This window comes from Chelonia mydas, chromosome 16 (assembly GCF_015237465.2).
Source record: "Chelonia mydas isolate rCheMyd1 chromosome 16, rCheMyd1.pri.v2, whole genome shotgun sequence".
NCBI classification, from domain to species: Eukaryota; Metazoa; Chordata; order Testudines; family Cheloniidae; genus Chelonia; species Chelonia mydas.
In genome coordinates, this window is record NC_057857.1 from 8,766,979 (window position 1) to 8,787,803 (window position 20,825).

The following is a 20,825-nucleotide window of genomic DNA, read 5'->3' on the forward strand; positions in this document are numbered from 1 at the left end:
TTAATTGGAATCTTTATCAAAACCAGTTTCAAAATCCTCATAGAATATTTTTGATTACCAAAAGCCTGATATTTTTTTTCAGTAAGAAAATATGGTACTTGGTAAATGAACAATTTTGATTAAAATATCATGAAAAACTTCGCAAAAATACCAAACGTGAATCCATTTCGACCCCTGCAAAATAGAAGCACTTTGAATTTTCAAAATGTCTCCATCTCTTTCTACCAGCTCTACCTGCTATCCGTTTAAACCCCTGACCCCTAAGTACCTGAATTATTCTTTCCTGAACTTGACTTTGTTTTCACCGTCGGAATGTTTCCAACTTCATCTGTGTTTGCTGATTGATTTATTTATTGGCCTCCTTCCAAATAGTTCCCTATGCCTGGTACAGTCTGCCTCAGCTCATCTGTAGGGCTTTTATCCTCTCTACAGTTTAGTCCCTTCTGCAAATCTTCTTGTTCTGCTTCCCCTGTCTGTCCTTGGATTGTGTGCTAATTGGGGCAAGGACTGTGCCTTCTTGAATGTATGTACAGTACATAGCCCAATGTCGGCATTGCATAGACTAATACTGCTCAATACCTTGGACCAGAGATCTTAAACATATCTGCACCAAACTGGCTTTTAAAGATTGCCATGACTCTTATTTTGTCTCTCTTTGCCAGTGTTTCTAAGGCATTTGTGAAACTAAATGGGGCTCTGCCCAGTGACTGATTTTAACCCTACTATTTCCTTTCATTCTTGCCATTGCTGTGTGTTCTCTTTGGATTAAAAGGGAACTTGTTTTACACATGTTCTGGAAGGGTTTAGCCTTCAATGGATGGGGCGAGGGGGAAAATAACTGGCAGAGACTTTACAACATGACCAGCTAACATGATTGTAAAGATGCTCAACTGTCTATGCTAGGTGTCAAGGCATGTTTGGTATCATGTTAGCTAAATTGAATTACATAACTACATTTTTAAAGCCTCTTTTACTTGTTCTAGATTCTCTACTCTGTCCACACCTACAGAGCCAGGTGTAGCTCCCTGATCCTTTGCCTCCCAGTCCTGATGGTCCCTGGATGCTCAGACTTCCTGCTTTAACTTCTGCCTTTGCTGTAAATTCTATAAGAGAGCTTCTATTAGTGGAGGATCAGGGATAGTACAGGTTTCCCCCTTACATGGGGGAAACTTCAGCTGGAAATCTCCATGTAGTTGAAGACCACTTTATGCTGCAGCAGACCAGTGACTCTAGCCCATGCAGACTAGAATAAGCAGGTAAGGAAGGGCAGAGTTGTGAAGGGTCTTGAAGGTGAGGACAAGAACTTAGAACTTATTTCCTGCAAATAGTTGAGCATTAGACTTGGAACAACAAAATGTGAATGAGCGTTTTCCAATTGTGCTTTGATATTGTCATGACTTTGATGGAGAAATCAACCAGAACGCATTTATCCTGACAAGATCTCTCTGACTTTGGATGCACTTCCATTAGAAAAGATTTCCTATCATTGTCAAGGTAAGATTGTTGATTTTTATCTCATTTGGTTTCACTCGCCTCACTTTTGCATGTAGAAAAAGACGATGCTGTGATTTTTCTCCCCACTAAATAACTAGGGTGCATTAATAAGCTATCTCTTTTTAAAAAAAAAAAAAAAAAAAAAAAAAAAAAGGGGGTGGGGGCCGTTGGGGGTGGCAGCTGCCATCCTAAAATGTGCTGACAAGCCAAATATCTTAAAGAGATTGCTGGCATGTCCTTTTATTTATGTAGGAGTCTATTTAGGTCCCAACCTTTAAAAGACAAAGTGTTTGCAACATTCAATAGAAGTTGCACAGCTCAATTGCTGGATTGCACACTCTTTATTACAAGGATTCTGGATACTTTACCACACTGCAAATCCAAATAGACATGGTTGATTCCATTACATTCACTCTGCATTATCAAGGCTTTCTTCGCAACTATCACAGCTAGAGACTTAGGGTGAGATCCTTGTCCTGCTGAAATACCTATCCTCTTTGAGGTTGGGATTTGCCTTTTTTATTTTTCAATGAAAGCTGAGACTCTAGAAAACAGAGGTGGTGTGATAAGATACCACTGCATGTTGAACTTTGGCCTTAACACAATGTCCTTCATGAAATCAGCCAACAGAAATTGTTTGTAGAGTGAGAAATTAGCATCCTTTTCTTCATGTACTTCCCCATTTCCACCTCGGAGCAAAGCGTACATGAGCTCATTTGGGAAGAGGAACAAAAGCTACTGGGGGATGGAGCTGGCCAGAGGATGACATGGCATCTTTTGAGGTTTCATGGCCTCTTTTGAGGTTTTCAAATTTTTCTGTTCTGCCTTGGAATGGAAACAACCGTTCGAACCTTTCAGAAAAAATGGAATCGTCTAATGTCTGGGTTTTTGGATCAGAACTTGAGCTTTTCAAGTTGGGAAGGCCTGTCTAGAGCCATGAGGCTCGGGACGTGGTCTGTGATGTGGGAGGTCTAGGTTAAAGAGCAGAGGGTGTTGCTCTTTCTTTCTTTTTTCTTTCTTTCTTTCTTTTTAATCACTCTGAATCAGGCAGAGGCGGGATTCAAACTGCAGTCTCCCACATACCAGGCCAGAGCCCTAATATACAGGCTATAGAATGTGAGCGATTGAGCTCTCCTATTCTCTAAAACCTTTCCCAATGAATACTTCAGCAAAACTGACACATCTCCACAAAACATTTTGGGTTAAATAAAACAGCATACTTCTGCAAACTTTAATTTAATGAAAAATGTTCCAAACCATTTCTATTAGCAAATGCTTTGTAAAGACTCTCTGACTTCAATCCCTATATTTAAGAATGAATTAAAAACATTATCTAAAACTTGAATTGAACATTTCCAGGAGCCCAATGGGGCTATATTGGGGTGGGGAGGAGAGTTATCCATGTGCAGTATTTGCATTTTATGGTGATGCTGCAAGCACCAGGATTAAACAATAACAAGTGTTTTTAAAATGACAGTTGACACCCCCCCACACACACACCCAAGAAAATAGAACACTTTGTACATGCTGAGGAGTACAGAGAAGTTCTGGCTGGGGCTAGAAACAGAAGTGCCAAAATCCCATGAGTGAGGTGGTTTCTTTACTGCACTATTTCTGGTTTGGCCAAAAGCAAGGACTATCAGAAATCTCAAGAAGTTCAGATCTGAAACTGAATCAAAAGCACATCAGAGTTAAGAATAAAGTTGCGGGGGGGGGAAAAATTCCAGCAAAAAATGTAGATTTTGGTCAACCAAAACACTTCACAAATTTATACTGATTTTGCCAAATTGTTTCAGTTGGAAATTTTTTTTTTGTTTTTAAAATTCATTTCACGTTATTTTCTAAATGAAATGATTCAAAGTTAGCTTTATTTTTGGTGGAAATTTAAAAATGTCTTTCAATTTTTAACTGTTAAATAAGTTTAAAAAAATGTTTTGATTCGAATCATTTCATTTGACCTGAAACATGTAACATGTATGTTTTGTTAGATGGTTGGTTCACTGAACATTTCAAAAATATTTTGTTTTGGGTCAACCTAAAATAGCTCCCCTCCTGCCCCCAATTTTTCAGAACTGTCACCAAACAAAAAATCTGTTCACACAGCCCTGTGTAGGATCCTACAACCAATTCTACACTTATAATTTCAAAGGTATAGCTATACCATCATGATCATACTAGTGTAGACTCAGTTTTTATCAGCAAAAAATTGCTTTTGATGGTATAGCATCGACCAGTTTGATAAAATAAACAATACCATCAAAAAGCGATGCTTTTGTGGTGGTATAACCGAGTCTGTTAGGGGTCCGGTAGGCATAGAAATGTCTCCAAAAATCACACCTAACTGGCCTTGCTATGCTGGCAACAGTTTCTAGTGTAGACCTAACCTTAATCCCGTTTTCAAAATCACTTAGGTGATTAGGAGCTGAAGTGTCACTGAAGCTCAAGCACCACTGAGGATCTGGGCCTTTGGCACTCTAGGAGCTTGAGTCTCTTTTGATAATCTGGGTCTAACTGATTTAGACTTAGGCTCCTAAATCACCTGTGTTGCTATGCTGGCATAACCCTCTAATGTAGACCCAGTTGGCACAGCTACCTCCAACGCATTGTAGACCAGGCCTAAGATGAGATGTTGGTTCCATTCAAACCAATGACAAATCTCCAGTTGACTCAATGGCAAAAGAAGCAGCCCATACTTATCCAGTGTTTGAATTTGGCTGTTGAAGAATTTTATGCAGCAAATGGGAAACTGGAGTTTGGATCATCCTGTCTAAGAGGGTCTAATAATACTTAGTCCTGCCTTGGTGCAGGGGACTGGCCTAGATGACCTACAGAGTTCCCTTCCAGTGCTACATGTCTGTGATTCTATGACTTATCAATATCTGAAAAGCAAAATTCTTTCAGACTTTGGGAGTGGCTTAGGGCAGGGTTTGGTGGTGGTGAGATTTAAGGGAATATCTATAATGAATTACTAATGAGCTGCAAAAGTTCTATGTCTTTATAATTTATTTCTGAGGATGGAAAATGTTCTCTTGGAATGTTATATTTCCATGTAGGTTGGGGTGGATTCTAACCAGCTCTGTGTAGGGTCTTTGATCCCTCTTTGCTCCAGTCCCCCAGGCTTTAAGAAAGATCAGTCGTGGTGTGGTAGAAAGCAAATGGAAATAAAGAAAGATGAGAGAGGGAAGAAAATCAACAACATAAAACACTGTTTTCTTGTAGGATTTGAGGCAAGGATAAATTGCCTGTGAGCTCACTTCCAAGCAATGTCAGTTTATTTGTACTGCTGCTGAACTGACCATTTTAGCCGTGGCTGGCTACTCGCTTATTCTGAGGCCTAACATGTTTGCTCTACTCTGGCATGCAAAGGGAGTTCCCTGATGACATATGTTCGGTGTTTCCCTGGCTATCTGGGGCAGGGGTCAACCAGCAGAGCTCAAGCACTGGGATCCTGATCTGAAGCCCGATGCCAACAGTGGAAAGACACCCATTCACAGCAATGGCCTTTGGATCAGGCCTGCTGCACGCTGTTATGGCTTATATGGAAGACATTAAACAGGTCAGAGCCTAAATAAATTTAGGTAATGAACTGGAGTGTGAAAATGCCATGAAATCAGTCTGTGGAATCTCAGACAGCAGGGCTTTTGGGAAGACTCCAAGAAAGGCGAATCCGTACCATATCAAGCTTTTCCTGTATTTATAATATTTTCCTGGATGTTCTGTCTCTTGACTGCAGAAATTTGAGTGCTTCTCTTTTTGCTTCCTTTTACAGGAGATGAAGGATGGTGTCGTGGGTAGGGCCCATGCCAAGGACTCAACACCTGGGTTCAGTTCCTGGTTCTACTGCTGACTTGTTATGTGACCTTAGAAAGTCGCTTCAATTCTCCCCCATAAAATATGGGTAACAATACTTCTGTTCTTCTACCTAAATCTCTTCAAGGTAGGGGTCATTTCCTAGTATGTATACATGAAGTGCCTAGCACAATAGGGCCCTGACTTCAGCTGTGGCCTCTAGGTACTACTGTAGTATGAATAATTAGCATGATCACTGCTAGGACAAGCTGTGCAATCTCTGCATCTACCAGGGTGTTAAGGACCATGGTGCAATCAGCTGAGTACAAAGAGGCTGTAATCCCCCAGAAGTCCCATACACTCTGTTCCCTTTGACTTTTGACTGAAAGTGGAGTTAGTGCAGTAAATCCTACCACACCAGCCAGTGCACCCACATTTGCTATGATAACTCGCCATCTGGGAGAGTGGAGAATTTATGAAGCTTCTGCACACTGTGACCAGCCTTGGTAGGAGAATTTGGAAGCCACCCAAACATCTATCTAAGCAGCTTTGAAATGTTAAACTTGAAACTTTGTGCTTTCTGAGATTTTAAACTCAAGCATTTAGTAAATGTCTGCAGTGGTTAAATGAAGTATTCCCGTCTGCCAAGTTACAAATCTCCAGTTTACTCCAAGATTCTCCCCCACCCCTTGAGGGAAAAAAAAGTCTTAAAGTTGAAGTTTATTCATGGTTTTCACAGCTTGTAAATCTAAGGAAATGAGACCACTCATTTATTTTATTTTTATTTTTTTTTTAGATGGGTACACAATGTATGCATAGCATGATATTCAGAAATGCAACTAACTAATTTTAGATCTTGAGACCTTACACTGAGGACAGAAGCCTCCTTTGACAGGGAGCAGGTTTGACAAATGGCTTGGATTTTATAAACCAAATAGATCATAGGGTGTGAATATTTTTTTTAATGTTGCTGGAGGCAAGTTCTCTGTCAATAAATCATAAGTAGCTAAAAATGGACCAGAACCACTTTCTGAAGGTGCATTGGTTTGTAAAGGGCATATGATTGCTTGGGCAGGACTCCACTTTCAGTCCACAATATTCTGTTGGTAACCAAGTGGCATCCTGTAAATAAGCAGGATTAGGCAAAATGGTCCCAAATCAAAACTCCTGATGGAAGTGCCCCATAGGCTTCAGGGAAGCACAATATTGGGGGGGGGGACAGGGGGGTGTTGTATCTTTTTTTTTTTTCAGCTGGCTCCCGTCTCTAGACAGAGCCACATCAAACACCCAAATCTGAACAGCATTAGAACTCTGGGAAAGTTTTGATCCACTTCTAAATTTATAAAGAAACAAGGAAGCGGTTATCATTTCCCATCAGTGACTGTCTGAGACTGTGACAAACTATAAATGTTTTTTGATATCCAGAATAATCTAAGGCATGGGTTCTTTACCAATCAGTCAGGAGGTATTGGGGGAGAGGCAGGAGCACCCTGCCCTTTCTATATTGCTAAATGAAAGTGGAGTCTTGGCTAGATCCTGGAGATGCAAAAGTCCCAGTAAAAGAACATCTGAGAATCCCTGATCTAATCACCTATGATCTAGCTGCATCCAGGATAATACAGCTTGCTGCTAGTTCACCTAACCAAATTGTAGCTTAGTAGGCAGAAATGAGTCCTTTCCTTTTTGTTTTGGTCCTGCCCTGGTTCTCATGTCATCTTTGGCCCTTCTCCTCATGTTGCCAATTGTGGTTGGACATATTCCTGGAGGTTTCATCACATGACATAATCTTTAATTCCTGGAGACTCTGGGACAATCCTGGAGGGTTGGCAACCCTACCTTTCAGAAAGGAAACAGATCATTGGTTAGGAGTTAGTTGTCATGTTCCCTAGTGTGATTTGATGCCCTGGAGCAGACACCAACAAGTACCCATCTTGTGCTCTGTCTTTAGGACATTGATCCATACACATTCAAGGTCATTTGCTTCCATGTTGTCAGTGATCCAGAAACAAATGTCACTTTTGACATAGAATGCCCCTCTCCTCCTCTTTTGCTTGTATAGTGACATACACAAGGCTTTTTTTAGTTATTCTTCCTGGTAATTAATCTTTAAATATTCATGGTAAATAGGCCTAATGGCCTGTGATGGGATGTTAGATGGGGCAGGATCTGAGTTACTACGGAGAATTCTTTCCTGGGTATCTGGTTGGTGAATCCTGCCCATATGCTCAGGGTTTAGCTGAGCACCATATATGGGGTCGGGAAGGAATTTTCCTCCAGGGCAGATTGGAAGAGGCCCTGGAATTTTTTCGCCTTCCTCTGTAGCATGGGGCACGGGTCACTTGCTGCAGGATTCTCTGCTCCTTGAAGTCTTTAAACCACGATTTGAGGACTTCAATAGCTCAGACACAGGTGAGAGGTTTTTTGCAGGAGTGGGTTCGTGAGATTCTGTGGCCTGCGTTGTGCAGGAGGTCGGACTAGATGATCATAATGGTCCCTTCTGATCTTAGTATCTATAATGTTTCTGCTTTGCAGACACTTCACATGTATGACCATCACCATAATATGGTGATGGGAACCCAAGAAATACCTATCTAGACAAGATAAATTAGTTAGGGATAGGGGACCTGCTCCTGCCTTCTTTAATGACAAGCATATCTATCTCATATCCCACACTGCTTGCCTCGCTGAATCATTGGGAAGTACAAAGCTACATTATTTACACCAGCCAACTGTGCCCCTGTTTGGAAATCAAAATTGACATGAAATTTCCCAGAAGGATGATCAATAAAACAAACTGGCACTCTGGGGTTCATTTAACCCTCCAGAGAGACACTCATTCTTCTTTACAGCAGAATGGGGAAGGTTTAGGATCCCTTGGGCAAGATCTGTTTCCAGTTAATGAGAGAGCCCAAGCTGTCCAGAAATAAAATTGTCAGGTTTGTTTTTTATTAAAAACCTGCCTGTGTGAAGCCAATGCCTTGCAGGGTGAGGCACACAGACCGTTGACGGAAGTGGGATGCTTGCCATTGACTTCAGTAGGCATTGGGTAAAGCAAATGGTGAGGTATAATGTGGATGTATTTCAACTTCAGGTCAATGACTGTGCCACTGGATTCAATGGAGCTAGGCTAATTTACGTCAGCTAATCTGGTCCAAGAAATGTTAAGTGGGTATAAAAATGAAAAATAGAGGATGAGAACATCTTTCTAATTTTTTTAAAGGGGGGGGCTGAAATTTGAACTTGGCTTGGGGGCTTTTAGTTTTATTAGAATTGGATGACCCTGGGACAGCTGGTTCATAGTATTAGGCATTGGGCCTCCCACATTGCTGGTGGTACCAATGACATCCCTCTTTTCACATAATGGTTCCTGAGGTACAGAGAGCAACTTGCAGGTGAAACAGTGCTCAGTATTTTTGACCCCTGCTGATTTTACCAGAGGTTCTCCTTTGGTTAGGACGTCTGTCTAGCCAGCCTGAGCAACTTGGTTTGAGTTTCGGCAGCAGTCCTGTGTCACCCAACAAGAGTAACACTCTCTACATTCCCATATTGCCTTCCCTTCAAGAATCTCAACCAACATGAATTAATTCAACTTTACAACAGCTCTCCATAGGAATTGTTATCCCTGTCCCATAAATGGGGGGAACTGAGACACAGGGAGATTACCATCATGCAGAACGTCTGCTGCAGTGCATGGAAGAAAAAACAGGTCCCTGACTCTCAGTGCCCTGTTCTCACCATTCAATTGTGGTTTGTTCCATAAATCAGTGAATAGGTTGTAGGCAGGGAGGTTCTTGACTTAAGTTCACTGTTATGTCTATATGTGGGTTGACAGATGCATCAGAAAGCCCTCAGTGCCCACAAAAATGCCAATTTAAATTAAATTTTTATTTTATGACACTTTTTAACAACTTCCCTGTAGGCACCCATATTTCTCCCCTTGGCATCTCTCAAAGGCTAAATAAAATGTGGCAGCTTTCTTTTAAATAGCTGTCCTGCTTGCTTTCTAGCAATGCAAACTCCTTCAAGGCGTTAAGCAAATCTGTCTAAAAGTTTGAGAGCCATTGTAGCCTTATGAACACGTCAAAACTCTTGCATTTGAAATAAGCACAGACCCTAATCCTCTGCTCTGATTCAAGGGAGGAAAATTGCCTGCAAAGTTCCCTCCTAATAAAGTGTCCTCACTGACTGCCTTTGGAAAATGAGTGAGTGTTTTTCCAAGCAGTGCTGCAGCTGTGGGAAGGCTTCTGCAATTTTGACTCATCGTGCTTATTCCCAAGTGCTGTCATTGCTTTTTCCTATATTTATTTATGTGAAATTGTTCTTAGCTTGTGTTTAGCTCCCAAGTCTGAACATATTCAGAAGTTCTTTGAATAGAAAAAATACATTGCCCCACGCCCTTCTTGATCCCTGAAATATTTAGTTCATCCAATTTCATGTGCATGAAAGATGCCTAACTGAAAGCTCTTTGAACCTCAAGTCTTCTGTTCCATACCATGGTTGGTGGTGTAAGTTACATACTCTGCTTATAATTACTGAAAGGACAAATAGAAGGTCAAAGATACCACAATGATCATTTAAATCTGAGCCTGTGTTCTCCTCTGAATCGGTGACTGTGCTGGGACCTGATTCTCCACTGTCCTGCATGGCATAGTCACTTACACCAATGCACAGTGAGTGCACAATCTGTATAAACCAGGGGTTTTCAAACTTGGTTGCACTGCAACCACCTTCTGACAACAAAAATTTCTACACAAGCCCAGGAGGGGGGACCGAAACCTAAGCCTGCCCAAGCCATACTGCCCCAGGTGGGGGATCAAAGCTGAAGCCCAAGGGCTTCAGCCCCAGGCTGGGGGCCTGTAACCTGAGCCCCTCCACCCAGGGCTGAAACCCTTGGGCTTTGGCTTCAGCCCTAGGTGTTGGGGCTCGGGCTTCAGCCCCGGGCCCAGGCACATCTAACTCCAGCCTTGGCGGCCCCATTAAAACGGGGTCGCGACCCACTTTGGGGTCCTGACCAACAGTTTGAGAGCTGCTGGTATAAACCATTCTAAAATCAGAATGGCAATGGTTATGCTCACTTTACACTAGTGTGAAGACTGCACTACACCTGGCTTCTGATTTTCATTAACACACCATATAGGCAAGCCTTCAGTGTAAGTGTACACCACTGGTCTGTGAATTCTGATATGCCTCATGTGCTAAGTGACCCATGTAGACCCTGCTGGCATGCACTAAAAGTCCCCTAGTGTGCATTAACGTAGTACTGTTTGAAAGGGGAATATGTTAGTACACCTCAAGGAACTTCTGAAGGGGACTATGGAAGGAAAGGGGTAATGAGGGTTTACAGAGAACCCCTATGATGGGAGAAGAATGGGGAATCCTGCTAATGAGGGGAGGGGAGAGTGGGGAACACTCAGAACCCCTGCCTTGAGGGGGGAGAATGAGGGATATTTGCATGGGGGTAGGTAAAATGGGGTGTACAGAACCTCTGATGGAGGAAATTGGGGGATCCTGGTATGGGGGGAGGAAAAGGGAATAGGGAGCCCTCAGAACCTGGCTGGGGGAGTTGCAGGGAGTCCTTGAAGTAGAGGGGGAGGGTGGCACAAAGGGAGTATGGGTGGGGAATGGATAAATGTGGTGTTTAGATGCTGCTTGTAATTATTAGAAGTGGGAGCACTGGCTGTTGGGAGTCTGGAAGGGCAGGGGGAAGTTGAGGAGGTGGAGTGAGAGCTACCGAAGGTGCAGCAGCAGCCTGGTAAAGAGCTTTTCACTTTAAAAATAAAGTCCTGTTGAAGTTTGTTAGTACCTTGCCTGGTTGCTACAACATTTTGGTGACGAGGGTGGAATCTTCTGCCTCTGAACCCACCTGCACCCTTTCTGCAAAGCCCAGGTTAGCCTCCAATTGCTTTTACTGCCTGGATCCATATGTTTGAGACTTATCTGCTTGTAATCACTGCTACAGAAATTTCTGAAATAAGAAAGCGTGCTCTGCTAATCCACTGCCTTGGAGCAGAAGGGCAGCGTATATTTTACACTTTTCCCCTTGCAGATGATAAATGTGAGACTGCACTCACTGCATTAAAGAACTTTTTTGTGCCAAAAGTGAATGTAGTAGCTAATCGCTACAGATTTTGCTAGCGTGAGCAGAAAAGAAGGGGAGACTATAATGCAGTATATTGCTTCCCTGAGGAGTCTGATTGTAACTTCTGACTTTGGGAATATGGCAGATGAGATGATTAGAGATGAGCTCATTGAGAAAACAAACATGCTTCATGTAAGAGAATGCTTACTGCTAGAACCACAACTGTCATAAATATAAAGGGAAGGGTAAACACCTTTAAAATCCCTCCTGACCAGAGGAAAAATCCTTTCACCTGTAAAGGGTTAAGAAGCTAAGATAACCTCGCTGGCACCTGACCAAAATGACCAATGAGGAGACAAGATACTTTCAAAAGCTGGGAGGAGGGAGAAAAACAAAGGGTCTGTGTCTGTCTGTGTGATGCTTTTGCCGGGGACAAAACAGGAATGGAGTCTTAGAATTTAGTAAGTAATCTAGTTAGATATGTGTTAGATTATGATTAAATGGCTGAGAAATTAAGCTGTGCTGAATAGAATGGATATTCCTGTCTGTGTGTCATTTTGTAACTTAAGGTTTTGCCCAGAGGGATTCTCTATGTTTTGAATCTGATTACCCTGTAAGGTATTTACCATCCTGATTTTACAGAGGTGATTCTTTTTTACTTTTTACTTCTATTAAAATCCTTCTTTTCAGAAACTGAATGCTTTTTCATTGTTCTTAAGATCCAAGGGTTTGAGTCTGTGGTCACCTATGCAAATTGGTGAGGATTTTTACCAAACCTTCCCCAGGAAGTGGGGTGCAAGGGTAGGGAGGATTTTGCGGGGAAAGATGTTTCCAAACAATGCTTTCCTAATAAATAAACCCATATAAACGTTTGGTGGTGGCAGTGGAAGTCCAAGAGCAAAGGGTAAAATAGTTTGTACCTTGGGGAAGTTTTAACCTAAGCTGGTAAAAGTAAGCTTAGGAGGTTTTCATGCAGGTCCCCACATCTGTACCCTAGGGTTCAGAGTGGGGAGGGAACCTTGACAACAACTTACACTAGAAAAAGCAATAACCATTGCTACTCAGATTGAGTCAGCTACAGCTGAAGCCAAAATAATTAGCATGGATACAGGAGGCACAATCCAGGCTGTGACTCCTTTGCAGAAAAGTTCACTATCACTGCAGACAAATGATTACAAGAGGAAAACTAATGGAAAACCACCAAATCAGCAAATTCAAAATACAGTAAAAGCATGCTTTCGTTGTAGATCCCTACAACACTTTGCAAGCTACACAGGATGTCCAGCAAAAGTAGCTCAGTGCAATCATTGCAAAAAGATTGGACATTTTGCTAAAGTATGTCACAGCAGCCAGTTCAATCAACAGGTTACAAAACCACATTTATTGTGCTGAGCGTGGACAAAATCACTACTGTACATATTCCAGAACAAATAAAGTGCACTGTAAACATTTCCGCCGTACCCTCAGGCAAATCACACTCTATTCAGCTAATGTTGGACACTGACTTAGCAGTATCTATGCCACCTGATTCCATCTATTTGCATTACTTTAAAGATGTGCCTCTTACTGAACTCAAACTTCACTTGGTGTGCTTTTTGAAAAACCATATTCCAGTACATGGCTGCCTGCCAGCAATAGTACTTTTGGTGATTGCTGTGTAACTGCAGAGTTCTACATTGTCCACAAAGGCACTCCTATCCTTGGCAGAGATTTATTGGCTGCTTTAAATCTCAGGGTAGTTAATAGACAAATTGATCTTCCTCAGCAAAGCACTCTTTTGGTACACACACCAGTTTCAGCTGGGACCCAACACTAGGTTGAGGAGAAACTCGGCTGTGCTTATGGGTTTCTGTGTAAAGTTAAAATGCAGAATAATGTGATGCCTGTATGACAGAAGTTACGGCACTTACCATTTTCAGTCAGGGAAGCTGTTTCAGAGGAAGTTAGAAAACTTGTTCAAAAGGACATTATTGAAGAGAGAGACTCCTCGGAATGGGTTTCACCTATAGTAGTGATGCAGAAGAAGGATGGAGGCATTTGCCTTTGTGTGGACTTAAGGGAGCCAAATAAAGCTATTGTGATTGACAGCCATCCTCTTCCTCACATAGAAGAAGTATTTGCAGAACTCCGTGGAGCAAAATTGTTTTCTACTCTTGATTTGCAGACCGCATACTACCAGGTTATGTTGCATGAAGATAGCAGAGACCTCACAACATTCATTACACATGAGAGACTATTTTGTTTTAAACGTGTTCCATATGGTCTCGCATCTGCCCCAAGTGCCTTCCAAAAAATGATTAATTGATTCTGAAGACTCAACATGGAATTCAGTGTTATCTGGATGATCTTATCGTGTTTGGAAATACTTCTGAGGAGCATGACAATAACCTGCAGGCTGTACTAAACTGCATCAGCAAAGCAGGCCTCAAGCTCAATAGGTCCAAATGCAAATTTAGACAAACTGAACTCTCCTTTCTGAGGCATAAAATATCACAGGCTGGACTAAAACCTGATCCAGATCATATCCTGGCAATTTCAAATGCTCCTCCTCCAACAGATTTGCAAACCTTACATTCCTTTTTGGGTCTAACCTCCTGGTATGCAAAACTCATTCCCAATTATGCTTCTGTCATTGAATCGTTATGGGAATTACTACAGAGAAGTTCAACCTTAGTGTGGACAACGGATGCACAGGCTAGTTTCGAAATGGTGAAAGACTTGATTGTACATAGTCCAGTACTTGCACTATTCACTCCTGCATTGCCCACAATTGTAACTACTGATGCTTCTGATTATGGACTTGGGGCTGTCCTCACACAACTTCATGAGGACAACACAGAGAGGGCTGTTGCATTTGCTTCAAGGACACTAAGTAATGTTGAGAAGAAATATTCTACAGTCGAAAAAGAAGCACTTGCTTGTGTCTGGGCTACTGAAAAATGGAGAACTTACCTGTGGGGTTGGGCACAGACCACAACCCTTTGATGTTGCTCACCACGAAAGGACTGGGAAGAGCAGGATATCGTATTGCTAGATGGTTTGCAAGACTATTCTCTTTCAATTATGAACTGGAATATAAGCCTGGAAACCAAAATGTGGTAGCTGATTGCCTTTCTTGCCTGTCTTTGCCTTCACCAGATGGTCCACCGGAGGATGAGGATGTAGTCGTTGCGCTTATTACGAGCACTCTTACTGCAGTTACAAAAGAACCATTTCAAGCTGCTTGTTCAGCATGTAAAATTCAACAAAAACTAGGGGAATTTCTGACAAAGAGATGGCCCAGTAACCCTAAAAACCTTGACCCAGTTCTGCTGCCTTATTTTAGAATTTGGGATGAACTTTCTTTGCTTGATGGCTGTGTGCTACGAAGTACACACCGGCTACTTGTGCCAGAATAATTACAGTCAAAACTCATACACCTGGCACACGATACTGATCAAGGAATTGTCAGAACCAAACAACAACTACGGGATCTGTATTGGTGACCAGGGATGGACTCTCAAACTGAAGCACTCGTAAAATCCTGTGTCACTTGCCAAATGCATGATAAGACAGCAGTGATATGTACCCCTCCATTACAGCCTGTTCCTCTTCCTGAATCTGCATGGGAAAAAGTGGCAACTGACATTGTAGGACCCTTTGATGCTGCTCCAAGTGACTGCCGTTATGCCATCACTTTAATAGACTATTTCAGTAAATGGCTTGACATAGCATTTACATCGCAAATCTCTTCTGCTACAGTAATTAAGTTCCTCTCTTCAGTTTTTAGCAGGGAAGGTAACCCCAAAGAACTGGTTTCAGATAATGGTAGTCAGTTTACTTCCCTGGAGTTTGAAACTTTTCTAGCAGAGAGGAACATTTTACACAGAAGGTCATCCCTATATTAACCTCAAGCCAATGGGGAAATTGAATGGTTTAACAGAAGTTTGAAAGAGAGTTTGTAAATGGCTAAACTGGAAGGGCGATTGTGAATAACCTTCACTACTGATTTCTTGCAAGCATACCGGGCTACACGACATGCCACAACGCAAAGATCACCCACAGAGTTACTGCATGGAAACAGATGAATACTAAACTGAACATTGTTGGATTGTTAAAGCCATGACCTGATGCCCCAAACAAGGATGATGTGAGAAAAACAGTTGAACAGAACAAAGCAAAGTCTAAGGCTTTCACAGACAAGCAGCGGGGTGCTAAGGAACCAAAGTTTGAGTGTGGTTCCTTTGTTAGAATATGAAAACCTGGAATTTTGTGCAAAGCGGACTGTAAATTCACAGCTCTTTTTAAAACCATAGAGAAGAAGGGACCTTACACCTATCGACTTTCTGAAGGGTGGGTATTGTGATGGGGCAAGACCAGATGGCTATAGAAAAGTAGTGGGAGATAGATCTATTAGCTCCAGGCTAAACAAATCCCTGGTACCAGGTTAAGTGAAATGGAAGCTGCTCCAGGTCAATTAAGACACCTGGGGCCAATTAAGAACTTTCCAGAAGGCAGGGAGAATGCTAGGTTGATTGGAACACCTGAAGCCAGTCAGGGGCTGGCTGAAACTAGTTAAAAGCCGCCCAGTCAGTCAGGTGGGTGTGCATGTCAGGAGCTGTGGGAGGAAGTTGTGCTGTTGGAGAGGTTGAGTAGTACACACTGTATCAGGCACAAGGAAGGAGGCCCTGAGGTAAGGGTGAAGTGGAGCTTGAGGAAGTGAGGGCTGCTGTGGGGGAAGTAGCCCAGGGAATTGTACATGTCATGTTTCTAAAAGGTCAGCTACCATAGCTGATACTATTAGGGTCCCTGGGCTGGAGCCTGGAGTAGAGGGTGGGCCCGGGTTCCCCCCCCACCTTTGCCCCCCTGATTAATCACTGAGACTGGGAGACAACAGAGACTGTGCAAGGAAGGATAACTTCTCCTCACCTCCCTTGCTGGCTTATGATGAAAATGGCTCAGTAGACTGCGACCCTTGTCTCTAGAGAAAGAAGGGTTACGTGGAGGGTCACAGTGAGCCTCTGAGGCTAGCGAAATCCACCAGGAAACGCGGGACCCATGGAGGCAAGGACAGAGCTTTGTCACAGTATGGAATGCTTCTTATCTTGCACCTGCCTATGCACCAAGAGGAGATTATGCCAATACCCAGTCTGCATTGGCTGACTTCACCGTAGTATCAACACAACAAGACATTGCACTGGAACCGGGGCTTGAGAGATGGCCTGTCAGACCCAGACGACCACCTGTCTGGACTAGAGACTATGTTATGTGGTATCTACGGTGTTTTCAGTGTAATATTTCTGCCAACAGTATAGTGTCTTGTTTCATATTTGTTCCTGTGGTTAGAACAACAATGTTTATTTTAATTGGGAGAGTTTCTTAAGAGAGGAGGGAATGTGGTGTTTAGATGCTGCTTGTAATTATTAGAACTGGGAGCACTGGCTGTTGGGAGTCTGAAAGGACAGGAAACAGGAAGGAGCGGGGGGGGGCAGTTGAGGAGGCAGAGTGAGAGCTACCGAGGGTGCAGCAGCAGCTTGGTAAAGAGGTTTCCACTTTAAAAATAAAGTCCTGTTGAAGTTTGTTAGTACCTTGCCTGGTTGCTACAACAAAAAAGCAAAGAGCCCTTGGAGCATACAATAAGCTTGGCCTATACAAGCTACGAGGTGTGCGGCCCCCTCTAGTATTTATGCCTTCTATAATGCCTTTGTTTAAATGAGGCCCAACCTATGAGAGCATGAGGGTACCCTGGGTTACCATCATACCAGGCACGCCGCATGGTTAAGACTCTTCCACCTAGGACACAACCTCTTGGCATACAGCTCAGAGCTTCGACGGTCCCGGGATCAACCCACTGAGACATCAGAAAGGAGGGATTTCTAGCCCACGTCCTCTGCCAACAGAAGTTGTCAATTCTGATGAGGGAATGATAGATTTAAAAAAAAAATCCCAGCCTCAGAGCATGTGAGGTCTGTAAAGACCTATTGCACTGAGTCTAGAGTTGAAGTATTGCACAAAGCTGCACATGAAAGGAGGTGGGTTTTTTTTTTTTGTAAAGTCAATTTAGTTTGGAGCTTTTCTATATCGGTGCTTGGCAGACATAATGTAAAAGCATTAATAATGGCTTTCCATGTGAATGGAATTGGAAACCTCATCATATCCTCATTAGCAAGTAAATATTCCTGTCTTGCCCAAGGACTTTATAATAAAGGTTTCTTTTTATTACCAGATCCTTCTTACTCCATAGATCACTCTGCCCTGTGCAATTGAGAAACAGCCTTCTCTCCCAAGGCAATGTTCAAAATGTCCCCTATTCCCCTTTCCTCACATCCATTGCCCACACTTACTGCTCACTTGCTTCCAAGCATGTATGTGTATTTTGTAAGTAATGTTACTACTTCTAAGAAACATTCCTTTCAACCCACAGTGAATATTTCTCACAAGCATGAGAACATTTTACCCTTTCATTTGCTTACCAGACATTGCATGATTTGCAATGGAAACTGGCAGGAACACTTAAAAAATAATAATAATTAAAAAAAAAATCCATGACCGTCTCAGAACTGAAAGATGATGTATTTGCTGAGATGTGCAGGGTTTTTAAGCAGGGCTACAGTAGTCCTTGAGAGAGAGCAACCAAGGATGAATTTGGAAGCAATAAAATGAAACAGAAGCAGAGTGGTCTAGTGGACAGAGTACAATGGAAGGAAAAATTGACCCTCATGTGGCACATATTGGTCACTTTGCTTTATGCGCAACTGGGAGGTGCTCAGATACTGTGGTTATGACGGTGGTATGAGACTGTCTATAAAATAGAAATAGATGGAGGACTGGAAGTTAGGAGAGATGCCTGCTGTTGTCTCGCTTTGTGCTCTTGGAGAGGTTGTTTAGGCCAGGATTGTCAAAAGTGGCTACTGAGTTTGTGTGCTTCCATTTTGGGGAGTCCATTTGAAGACCCTGATCTTTCAAAAGTGCTGACCACACGCAACTCCCTTGGAAATCAATGGGAGCTGCAAGTGCTCAACACCTCTGTTAATCTAAGCCAAGGAGTCTCTTACTGGGCTCTCAAAAACTGAGGCACCCAAAATCAGTGGGAGGATGTTGGGTTTTTTTTAAATGGTTATTAATACTTCTGTGTCTCAATTCTCCAATCCATAAGACAGGGCTCATCATTCCAACCACCTTTGGGAAGTGACGAGCTCTTCAGATGAATACCCTATATGCTGGAAGACTGAAGTAATATTGAACCTGTTGTAATTTTCTGCTCTTGGACCAACAATGAGTTCCTTAATAGAGGTTGTTTTCTAAATAAAAGATGTTGAAGATTTGTATTTGGTATTCAGGCTGTCTGGAAAACGAGAATGCCATTTCACAAAAAATCGAGGTTTGAGAATTTGGGTTTTGTTCCACATCAGAAAATTTTCAACTCTGAATTTTTTTTTGCAAAAAAGATGTGGGTGGGTGCGTGACCAGCTTGCCTTGGGATGTTTAGTCATACTTTGGGACAGATTGGCAGTTGCTTGATTTTGGTGGTCTCAGGTGCAGGTTTTGCTGTATATTAGAGCAGGAGAATGGCAAGTGCTCCAGAAAAGATGCACACCTGCAGGAAGTAGCCCTTTTTGTCACAGACTTCTCTGGCCTTGGGCAAGTCTCTGCACCTGAGTTCCTCATCAGTACAAAGGGGATGTTAGCACTTTTCCACACCTTTGTGATGTAAGAAAAATGAATTCATTCATGCTTGTGAAACACTAGGATACTGTGATGAGATGTGATGCTCAAATAAATTTGTTAGTCTCTCAGGTGCCACAAGTCCTCCTTTTCTTTTTGCAGATACAGACTAACATGGCTGCTACTCTGAAACCTGTGATGAGAGAAGGTCACCTAAGTAACTAGCAAGATATTGTAACCTCCTCTTCGACTTTCACATCTTCCCAGTTAAGTCTACTCAACATTCAGCAGCTAAAGGGATCTCCCTCTGTCCCTCCCCCAGCTACTTTTCTGCCTTTGTCTCTTCCCACTCTCACCTTTTCAGCCCATTGCCTGTTGCTCCCTTTGCCTGGAGCCATATCCCGCAGCTTGTGAGCCAGGGATCCTCACTCTGCGCTGTCTAACTCCTCTTCCAAGTCACTCTTTTGACCTTACCTTCTGCCATGGGCTTCTACTCCCATGATGTCTTCTTGCCTACCTCAGTCTCTATTTTAAAACATTGGAATTCACAAGAATTGCTTACCATTGGCCTCATCCAGTCCCCCTTACACTAAATGGAAAGAGTCTCATAGATTTCAGCGTGGATCCAATGGCTAGATAATATGATTCCCATAGGTTTTATCCTCTAACGACCTCCTTTCCCTACCCACTTCCATTGTCTGGATTCACACGCTGTGTTTTAATCTTTGATCATTAACAGCATTAACAACACGCACTGCGTTTACTGTAAGACTCATGATATTTGGGTACTTTCTTCTAAGAATCAACTGCTGGAATCAGGTTGTCACCTAAAAATCTCAGCTTCCCTTTCCTTTGTTTTTTAATGGTTATAAAGTTTTAATCTTTTTAAACCTCAACATCTACTGTCATTAAATAATTGTCTGTACCCCCATTGTGTGACAGCCCCCCATGATTTCCATACCTGTGAAAATTTAAATGTTGAAAATAGACAAAGTGCTTAAAATAAACTTCAATATTATCTGTCAAAATTATTTTAAATAACTAATTCTGCCAAGACAACATATACATGTATCATAATAGAAGAGGGTACACTGTATGGTAACTTGCTGCTGTCCCCACATAAATCCTTCATCTGGAAGAAAGAAGAATGGAGTGTTAAACTGACAGCAGTGAATGGAATTAGAAATATGACGGATGTTAAATAAACAGTTGTAAATGGTACATATGACAAAACTGACATGAGGGTTAATTTATTTTACTTTAGTTTCATTGCATTTGTTTTTTTCTGATTGGGTAGCAACCTCTGTGCCCCAGGGGTAGAACATTTCGGATCATAACAGGATGGCAATGCCATCCTGTCATGATGCCAGCCCATAGGATCTAATGTTGGGATCCCATGGATGAAGTTGGTAAGAGGAAGTAGAGAATTGACTGATGATAAGAGCTCTGTGTTCCCTGAGCCCACTCCCTGGGTGTGCAAAGAGAAGACCAGATGCTTCCTTCTCTAGCTGGTTCTCTTTTCTACAGTACATAGGCATAGATGGCTGGGGAGAGAGCTTTAGACCTACCCCAGAAAAAAAATTAGGGATTCCATTATAAATAAAGGAGCCTCTGAATTTGGAACACTTTATTAAAAGTGGACACATTTACTCATTGTAGAAAACTACTCATTAAAGCATGCCTTTTTAAAACAAGAGTGTAAAGAATGACGTACAAATTTGCAATATCACATACCAGCTGAGCTGTGACAACCCACTGTGGATCAAAGCCATTGTTTAATACAGCACAGAGCACTGGAATTACACTCACAGCATAGGGT

General features: G+C 42.3%; 1 long non-coding RNA gene across 1 annotated transcript; it reads left to right on the forward strand.

The window, feature by feature from the left end:
- The first annotated feature begins 1,461 nt into the window (after positions 1 to 1,461).
- On the forward strand, positions 1,462 to 19,298 carry LOC122463147. The gene is made up of 4 exons (XR_006286209.1): positions 1,462 to 1,494; positions 4,861 to 5,050; positions 5,264 to 5,431; positions 19,169 to 19,298. It is a non-coding gene; the product is annotated as an uncharacterized LOC122463147 (long non-coding RNA).
- Positions 19,299 to 20,825: the final 1,527 nt, after the last annotated feature.